Here is a 10,143-nt window from a genome sequence, read left to right on the forward strand (position 1 = left end):
GCCAATACCTGAATTTCCCTGACTTTGGTGTTTCTGTCAACAGTGACACTTCTAGTTCCACCTCCCTTCACAGCCCTCACTTATTTTCTTTTTTCGATTTTATTATAGTTCATCCATCCAATTTCAAGCCTCTTTAATGGTCTTTTTGCGTTCTTATTTCCCTGCAGTTTCTCAGAAGTCTTCATTCTTTTGAGTCCCCTCCTATCTGTAGCAGAGGACTTTGCCCTTACTGTTTCCAGCAGGTGACTTCTCCTGGCAGCTCCTGTGTCTATCTGGTGACTGTTGCGACAGAAGGCAACACTTGCCAATCTGTCCCCATAGTGCGGAATGTATTTGGCAAGATCGTCTTCACTCATCAGTGGAATCACAGAAGAATCAATCTGCAAAATATTAATGAAGACAAAATATATTTAAGTAGGGGAAGGTGGGGTGATTTGTGCATTTTGGAAGTTGCAAAACCCCTTGTTTCTAGAAAACCGTGGAAGAAATTGGAAATGTGACCACATATTTAAGAAGAGCCGTCCATTTGACTCATCCTGTAAAGAAGGGAGACACAAGGAATAAGATATAAGCACGTTTAAGCTCAAAAAACTGTGTTTTGCCTTTCAAAGTAAAATTTCCATGATCAAGGTTTTTTGATTATTGTGTCTGAACAATTATAGACACGTTTGAAAACATTTGACACATGTTTTAGTGCTTTGGTATGCTACACTTTGAGTCTATATAGTTAGCACAATGTCAACCCTAAATTGCTGCATCATGCCTATTATCCAAAATTCTGGGGATGGGGTGATTTGTGCGCAAGGGCCTGGGTGAGTTATAAGTAAGTAAGTAAGTAAAATGTATTTATAAAAGCACATTTATGACAGTTTGCACTGTCCAAAGTGCTGTACATAGTGCATTCAGTAGGTAAACAATGAAGGTACAATAACAATAACCAAAATAAAAGACGTAAAGCCCATACATCCACATAAACACAGATAGTAGTGCAGAGGTAAGATAGTTAATGGGGAGGAAACACCAGGGTGTACATATGGGTTTTGAGCCTTGATTTAAAGGCAGAAATGTAGGGGGAATCACATTTGTCAGGTGGCAGTTGGTTCCACAAGCACGGAGCAACTAGTGCAAAGTACATTTCTGAGAGTTGTGCCAGTGGCATGGCTGTATACGCTGGTCACCAAAAGAAAGTGATTGTCTACAGTAGCTCAGAAGAGAGTGACATCTCAATTCCACTTAACGACACCACTGATGAGAGTTCAGATGGCCAGAAAGATGATGATGGTGACTTTGTCATTGTGACACAATGACGCACAAATCACCCCGTGGGGTGATTTGTGCGACAAGACAACTTTTTTTCCGAAAGCTATATTTCTTAAACAGTTTATTCCAGATCCAAAGTTTTTATTGCCAGGGATGCACAACATCCTGAAATATATGTACATATTTGAGTTGGAGACATAACTGTCAAGGCCTCACTTTAAAATCACTTTGAGTAAAAAGTTGCACAAATCACCCCACCTTCCCCTACAATTATTGTGTGTGACAGACAGACACATTTGCCCAATTTAATTACTTTTTGTCCTATTAATTAATTTCTATTAAAGAAAAACAGAGTTATTTTGCACAAGCAAAAGAAAAAACACACATTGATAATTATTTTTTTTAATTGTATTTTGTTTTTGTAACAAACTAGCTAAGTAAACAAGTTCTGCATTATGATAGAAACACGTCAGATAACCAACCCTCCTGACCATATCACAATACAGTAGGCCTACAATAAAATGGAATACAATCAGGCAATATAAGAGGCAGCTTTGACTGTTGAGGACCTCTTGTAACATGAACGATCGCGACATAGCCAAATTACTAGTCCCGCTCATCCCACCCGCTCTGCAATACAGTCACTCCTGTCCCGTTTTGGCTGATCCAGGATCATGCTAGCCTATGTTTGAAACTGCTAACCTCGGAACACAGCTATTTGATGGAGTCATGCTAACCGGAGCTATCAGACCATAACCTTAACCTGCATAGCCTATACATATTGGCTTTGAAAGAAAAAATGTCCGCAAGTTCATGAGTTTATGGTGAATAGCTGTGTACACATAATGCAGGACAATAGGTCGAAAAACAGACAAATTTCTACATTTTCTGTCGGAAATTACCTTGTCATCTTTTAATCTGTTTATGGTTTCTGTTTCAATGCCACGGTCCAGTAAAAAAAACTATCAAGGCGTCCACTTCTCTCTCTCTCTCCATTGCAGCTAACAGTCATGTAAGTTCTGGCTAGCAATGAACTGTTCCCACGAATTATTAAACTGTGGCCACAAAATAATTATCTTGTTCCCACAAATTATTAAACTGTGGCCACAAAATAATTATCTCGTTCCACAGATTATTAAGTCATGCAAACAGATCACTAAGTCGGGCAAACAGTTTTTTTTTATTTGTTTTTTTTAGATGTCACCAGAGGGGCTCCGTACTGTTCATTCTTTACGTTCATTTTGCTTCGCTCATTGGTTGTCTGTCTGTCCTCTTCCAGTTTTCCCTGGTGGAGACGAGACGGTGTGGATCCGGTCCCCCCTCTGGCAGCATCTGAAGTCCTCCTGCATCCACACTATTCAAACTTTACTTTAGTATTACCATGTTAACATCTGGTCAATGATTGAATTCCTTTGTGATTTTCTCTACTTATGACGTCTAATGCAGGATGTCTGTCCTTGAAGAAATCTGTCAACTCTCCCTGAGATTAAAAAAAAAAAAAAAACCCAATAAAGGGTTTTTTACTGCGTTTTTTCTCAGCCGAGCTGAGGGTTTAAGCGCAGGGTGTGTAACAGTCAGTTGTATAACATGTAGCGCCACCTAGGCCTCCCTTTGTTTGTTGTGGAATGTAATGTTGAACATGAAGAAGTGCATGTGCGAGTAACTATGCAGTCTACGAGTGAAGTCTCCCTTTTATATTCTTTATTTTGTAATGAGTTGGTGTAGGCAGGAATCTCGGACTATGTTCCTGAACGCATGTATGCTTAATAGATATAGTGCCGTAGAGACCTGGCTTGATATGGTCAATGTGTAATAAAAGTACCGTGAAAAAATCCCACAAATTGCCTACCGAGTCTTCATGCTAACCGGAGCTGTTGCTATAGAGCTGATGAGCGGAAGGGGTGGAATTACGGGGCATGGGACCTCTCGGCTGAAAGAAAATTAATGGGAGTCAATGGAAAGTAATCTATTATTTTCTGGTCCCAGTCATTAAATGCCTTGGATTACATGTATGTTTTGTATGGGTCTAAATGATAATTTTTCATGTGAAGAGTTTGACGGTATGTTTTATGATTATTCGTCTAACGGCTTTTGAAAAAATGTCTTACCACCTCTGTGACGTCACCTCAATACACATTCCCTCCACTTCTCGACTGACAGTGCTAATGCTGCGTCTTCCGCCGACAACCTATGGAAGATTTTATTAGACTTTATTATCTGTGAAAGCAAAACAGTTTTGTAAAAGAGCAGAAGACAATTGACAAGTGTGTATCATGATTCACACGTATTTCACTATCCACAAACCTGTCATTTTTGACTTGCAAATATGTAGAACTGACTCTGAAAATACAAAGTCATATTTACGCATTTACCGATCCGTTTCTGCTTGTAAAAAAGGGTTTGCATATTTGTGGATTGCCTCCTGTGAGTTTGTGAGCCACATTACATTTTTACATAATTTTGTCCAACTTCCACCACCGAGATCTGTAGAACAAGCCTTACAAATGTGAAGTGCAATAATTTGTATGTGTGTAATTGTGTTCTGTAAAGTTATATCCACACAAAGAAAACGTGATTTGCAAATATGTAGAATTTAGGCTGTAAATGTGTATTTTAATTTTGCATATTTTTTTTAATTTTTTTTTAATGCAAATAGTTTCACCACAAAAAAAGACATGTCAACTCCTATTTACGCATTTACGCAACCATTCTACACGTGAAACTGCCTCTGCATATTTGTGGATCGCTTCCTGTGTGCTTACGGAATATTGTCCCATTCGTGCCGCAGAGATCTGCAAAATGAGGTCTGTAAAATGAGATCTGTATTTTGAATTCTGTAACTTTAGGTGCAGTTAGACAGGTCCACCACCAGATGGCGGCAAACTCCCGGCACAGCCTTTATATACTATTTATGGGCGAACCACATGGCCCCCTTGACCAATCAAAGGAGCTTGTTTAGGGGCGGCCACCTCATTGGTTCATTTGGAGGCCTGTCACGCGAACAGAGGAGGAAAAAATGCTCTCAGTCTCCACAGCAGCTCAAGATCAGGCTCGAGTTCGTCGGACATTGTTCCTCGAGTCGTGAATGAGCAGGAAAGCAGCTGGCTGCAGACTAGCAGAGCTGAGTATCGGTGATAAGAGAGGTATGTTGTTATGCTGACCCACCATTATACTATCATACAGTAGTTTGTGCGCTGGTCACCTGCGAGGGTAATCAGCATTTCTTGCTAGGCTATTTACAGACCTACAAACTCATAGGAGGTGAAAAAGGTGACAAACACCCGTCCCTTCTTGGGGGGTCGGGTGTTTTTCGCTGTCCAAACGATTGGCTATTGTTAAATATCATTCACACAACCAGAGTTCTCCACTATTGCCTCCAATGTCCAGCTGGGTGAAAATAATAGCCAGCTGAGATCCTGACCCTCCTAGGGGGGTCCGGGGGTATGCCCCCCCGGGAGATTTTTTTTTAACTTTTTAAAGTGAAATGCATGAATCTGGTGCACTTTGAGAGGGAAATTAAGAGGCTAAATCTGAGGAATTTTGTGTGAACAAATAAGTTGGAGACACTGGGTCGGATGAATTAGAAGCTTCTTGGATTTTCCATTAATAATTTAAAATAAAATATTATGCAAGGTCCTCTGGGTTGGGCTTGGTGCTCTTTTTCTTTTATGGGACATATTTCTCTGTAATATAATGAATGCATTTAAATGCAGTGAGAGGAATGAAGCAGAAGAACTCTGTTGTCCAGCTATCTTTTTTTCCACAGATGAGGCTGAAATAGGTTATACAGTGCATGGGCATCTGAGCCCCATTTCCAAATGTTTTTAAATAAACTCAATACACACTGGACGTGAACGTGACGTGATCAGTTAAACTTGGATTACCTCCCAGATGAACTGATTAAATTATTGGGCTATTAACTAGGCTATCTAGATCAAAACATTGTATTATTATTTTTGTATGATATAATAATATGATGTTAATATCAAACACACAAACTAAAAAATAAAAATAAATTGGGGGGGCGGGAGGGCTGTCGGTCGGCTCTGATTGTGAGCGCACTGCAGACACTTCATTTCTGCAATGTGCGCTCATTAAACTGTCAGCTTCACTTAAGAGTCCTGTGTGGGTCAACAGTGCAGTGCAAACTATGCAGCATAAAGTTATAACATTCGTCTACGACCGTGATGTTAAATCACCTTCACACAAAGTCTCCGCCCCAGCAAAGCAGCGAGTCGATCGCTGTGACGGTGAAAATCACCGGGACCCGGGAGACCCAGTGAGCGAGTGAGACGCCGCTCAGAAAAAACTCTGTGGTTTGATGGATGAAATCAGTCGGGGATATCCTGCCCGTTAACTTTGTCTACGGGAACGGCTTCCGCGATCTTTTTCTATGTCTCGAGTCTAACAGAGAGCCATGTCGGCAAACTGACAGCGCGACTAAATAAAGGGACTGTAGGCTACAGTGAGCTTCGTCCCTCCGTATAGTTTCTGTTTCAGTAGGCTGTTACATTAACCTCTGAAGCATTGACAGTGTTTAATCAAAGCCTCTAATTTTTTATTATCAAAAGGGTTTTGATTGAGACTTTTAGCCAATTCTAAAGTCTGAACACACAGCGGCAGCAGTGATGCTTGTGCCCGATCTTAACGCTGATTGGACAATACTCATGACGTCTACCAAAGATGTTTTATTGCCAACAGGGAAGGTGTGGTATATCCCGCATCATGGCGTGTACCATCCTCGTAAAGGAAAGCTACGAGTGGTGTTTGACTGTGGAGCAGAGTACAGAGGGGTCTCACTCAACAGTCAGCTCTTGCAAGGCCCGAACCTCACCAGCTCATTGGTAGGAGTCCTTATGAGGTTCAGACAGGAACAAGTGGCAATAATGGCGGACATAAAGGCTATGTTCCACCAGGTTAAGGTGGCAGAGGAACACAGGGATTACCTACGGTTCGTATGGTGGCCTCAAGGGAACCTGGATAAAGATCTTGAAGAGCACCGCATGACTGTCCATTTATTTGGAGCAGTCTCATCACCAAGTGTCGCCTGCCTTGCTCTAAGAAAGACCGCTGAAGATAACCAGGCTAACTTTCCACCGGAAGTGATCGAAACGGTCAACAGAAATTTCTACATGGATGACCTGCTGAAGAGCTTGCCCTCTGAAGAGGATGCAGTCACCATGGTCAAGAACCTCATATCCATTTGCAGCAGAGGAGGTTTCTCCCTCACACAATGGATCAGTAACAGCCGAGAAGTGCTTCAAAACATCCCAGAAGATCTCAAGTCCAAGAACCTGCAGGAGCTTGATCTAGACAGAGATAAGCTGCCTTTGGACAGGGCTTTGGGTCTGCAGTGGTGTATCGAGACAGACACTTTCAAATTCAAGCTGAAAGTCAAAGAGAAGCCTGCAACCAAGCGAGGCATGCTATCTATCATTAGTTCTGTCTACGATCCTTTGGGATTTCTTGCACCTTTTGTACTCCCAGCCAAGCTGCTGTTGCAGGAGTTATGTAGGACGAAGTGTGATTGGGATGATCCAATGCCTCCAGCTTTCCAGCAGAAGTGGAACCAATGGCTAGCTGATCTGGAAAAGGTGGCAGATTTCAAGGTCAACAGATGTGTGAAGCCTGAAGGATTTGGGAGGATTGTCAGTGCCCAATTACATCACTTCGCCGACGCTAGCGAGAACGGATATGGTACGGCTACTTACCTCAGGATGCAGAACATGGAAGAGAGGGTTCATGTTGCCTTCCTATTTGGCAAAGCCAGAGTGACTCCCCTGAAGCCCGTCACCATTCCCCGTTTGGAGCTCACCGCTGCCGTTGTTGCAGTTAGAGTGGACAGGATGCTTCAATCAGAACTCCAGCTTCCACTAAAGAAGACCTGCTTTTGGACTGACAGCACATCAGTTCTTAAGTACATCAAGAATGAAAACCGAAGGTTTCAAACCTTTGTCGAAAACAGGGCCACCACCATCAGGGACAACTCGGAAGTCACTCAGTGGAGATACATTCCCACATCCTTGAACCCTGCTGATGATGCTTCACGTGGCCTGAAAGCAGAACATCTTGTGAAGCAAAGGTGGATGGAAGGCCGAGAATTCCTATGGGAACCTGACGATGCCTGGCCAACATTTCCAGTGGATGTCAGTGTCACTGCCGATGACCCAGAAGTAAAGAGGAATCTTTCAGTCAATGCAATACTTGTTGACACTAACGCCACTTCTGAACTGATAACCTATTTCTCTGATTGGCACAGACTAAAGGTTGCAGTCGCTTGGATCATCAAGCTCAAATCAACTCTGCTCAAACTCAGTAAGAAAAGAAAAGAGTTGCAGGTTGCGAACACAAGTGCTACTAGAGCACCAGCAGTTGATGTGCATGGAGAAATGCAAGCGTTCACTGCATCAATTGGGAATCAGAAAATATCGCTGGAAGATCTCAAAGAGGCTGAGACGTCCATAATCGCCTTTTGCCAGCGAGAGAGATTCCCCACTGAATTTGCTGCCTTAGCCTATGGCATGCCGGAAGTGGCGAAAAGTAGCAGCATCATCAAATTAGATCCTGTACTGGAAGGAGGATATCTACGAGTTGGGGGGTGGCTGAACAAAACAGCAATCCCTGAGGACATCAAACATCCCCTCATCTTGTCAAAAGACCAACACATATCTGACCTTATCCTCCGTCATGTCCATTTACAGCTTGGCCACGCAGGCAGAAATCATGTTCTTTCCACCGTAAGGAGAAAGTACTGGATCACAAGTGGACCTTCTGCGGTGAGGAAGATCATCTCAAGATGCCTCATCTGTAAGCTCCACGGAGGAAAGACCGGCGAACAAAAAATGGCAGACCTGCCAAAAGAGAGAGTGGTTCCCGATCTTCCGCCATTTATTAACGTTGGCGTAGATTATTTTGGGCCAGTTGACGTAAAAAGAGGCCGTAATATTGTGAAACGGTATGGAGTCGTGTTCACTTGCATGACAAGCAGGGCTGTGCACCTTGAAGTGGCCTATTCTCTCGACACGGACTCATGCATCAACGCATTACGACGGTTCATCTGTCGAAGAGGACAGGTTTCACACTTGAGATCGGACAACGGTACCAACTTTTGTAGGAGCAGAAAGAGAGCTACGAGAAGCCCTAGCCTCTTTAAATCAGGACCGTATTGGAAGTGCCTTGTCGAAGAAGGGAATCAAGTGGAGCTTTAACCCTCCAGCAGGGTCACATCACGGTGGAGCTTGGGAGCGGATGATAAGGATGATCAGGAAGATCTTGTGTTGTGCTCCGTCAGCAAACCTTGGACGATGAAGGATTTCATACCGTTCTCTGTGAGGCTGAAGCTGTGCTCAATGATCGCCCAATCACTAAACTGTCACAGGACCCCAATGACCTTGAGGCATTAACGCCGAACCATCTCCTACTCCTAAAAGGGAAACCAGTTCTCCCACCAGGACTATTCGACAAAAAGGATCTCTATGCAAGGAGACGATGGAAACAAACCCAGTACATCTCTGATCTCTTTTGGAAGCGGTGGATCCGCGAATATCTACCACTGTTACAGGAACGCCAAAAGTGGAACCAGGAGAAAAGGAGTTTCGTTCCTGGAGACCTGGTCATGGTCGTGGACTCCACAGCACCTCGAGGGTCATGGGTGCTAGGAAGAGTCATGGAAACCTTCCCTGATAAGAGAGGGCTGGTTCGTGTTGTTCGTGTGAAGACAAAGACAAGTGTCATTGAAAGACCCATAACCAAAATATGCTTACTAAATTAAGCTAAAGATTGATAGGTTCCAATCTGAAATGGGCAAGTTTTCTTTTTTGTATCTTTGGCTCCTTTGAATTATGTTTTTAATTGCTCTTGCAGACGCAATTAGGGGCTGGAGTGTAGGAGCCATATTAATGTATTATGTTATGTTCATGTTTAAACACTAGGGGTCTGTACTGGGTGTGGCTGAGGTAATTGGGTCAGCCCAAGGAGGTGATTTAAGCCTAGGGAAACCAGGAAACAGGTGTTGTCTGATTGGAAAGCAAACAGTTTTTCGACTGTGCCCTTTGTGCCCTGTGCCCATGTGCTGGATGCCCTTTGTTCTTTAAGTGTATAGCTATCAGCAATTCGTTTTTGTTATTTTGTTTTCTAAGAATATTATGAGTAAAAGTATATTGCCGGTGAATGGATTATAAAGGAGAATAAACCTGCCGTACTATTGTAAAACTTTTCTCCGTTTATTATTTACTGAGCGCACTGGGCGCACGTCGGAACGATCCATTAAACAACCAGGTAGTGGCTTCGAATAGGGGCTTGGCCGCTACAAACCTGTTTGATAATGTCGGAACGTCAAGACGGGGAGAAGACTGAGTGAAATCGGGTCGGAAGACCACCATACACCAAACGACTGAGATTACGGGCGCGCGCCACAACTCCAGCAAGACTCCCGTGATTTCAGTCCGACATTGAAAGATTGTCTGTGACTGTCAAATCGCGTGAAAAGTCGTGTAGTGTAAGCCCAGCATTAGTCACATGTGGCTGCAAGGCAAATGTTGCACCCCTAGATGCCCCTCAACATGTCCTAAAATATTTTTCCATCATGCCACAATAATATTCCACTGTGGGTGCTTCCTATACATCTCAGAAGAAGCTTGTGTACATTATACACTAGCTTTATGTTAGGAGAGAGAGGGAAGGGGGGGGGCGCTGGTGCTGTAGTGGTTAGAGCCCTCTGCCCCATAGAGGTCCTCAGAAGCAGCAGTACCGGGACCTATCAGCATGTCATTCCCCTCTATGCCCCATTTCATCTCTGTCTCTCCAATCTGTCTTATAAAAGCAAAAACACGGGACAAATGCATAATGAATAATCAGATAAAAGGAAGAATGAAAAAAAAGGAA

Source organism: Ammodytes marinus (genome assembly GCF_949987685.1).
Source record: "Ammodytes marinus genome assembly, chromosome: 21".
NCBI classification, from domain to species: Eukaryota; Metazoa; Chordata; class Actinopteri; order Uranoscopiformes; family Ammodytidae; genus Ammodytes; species Ammodytes marinus.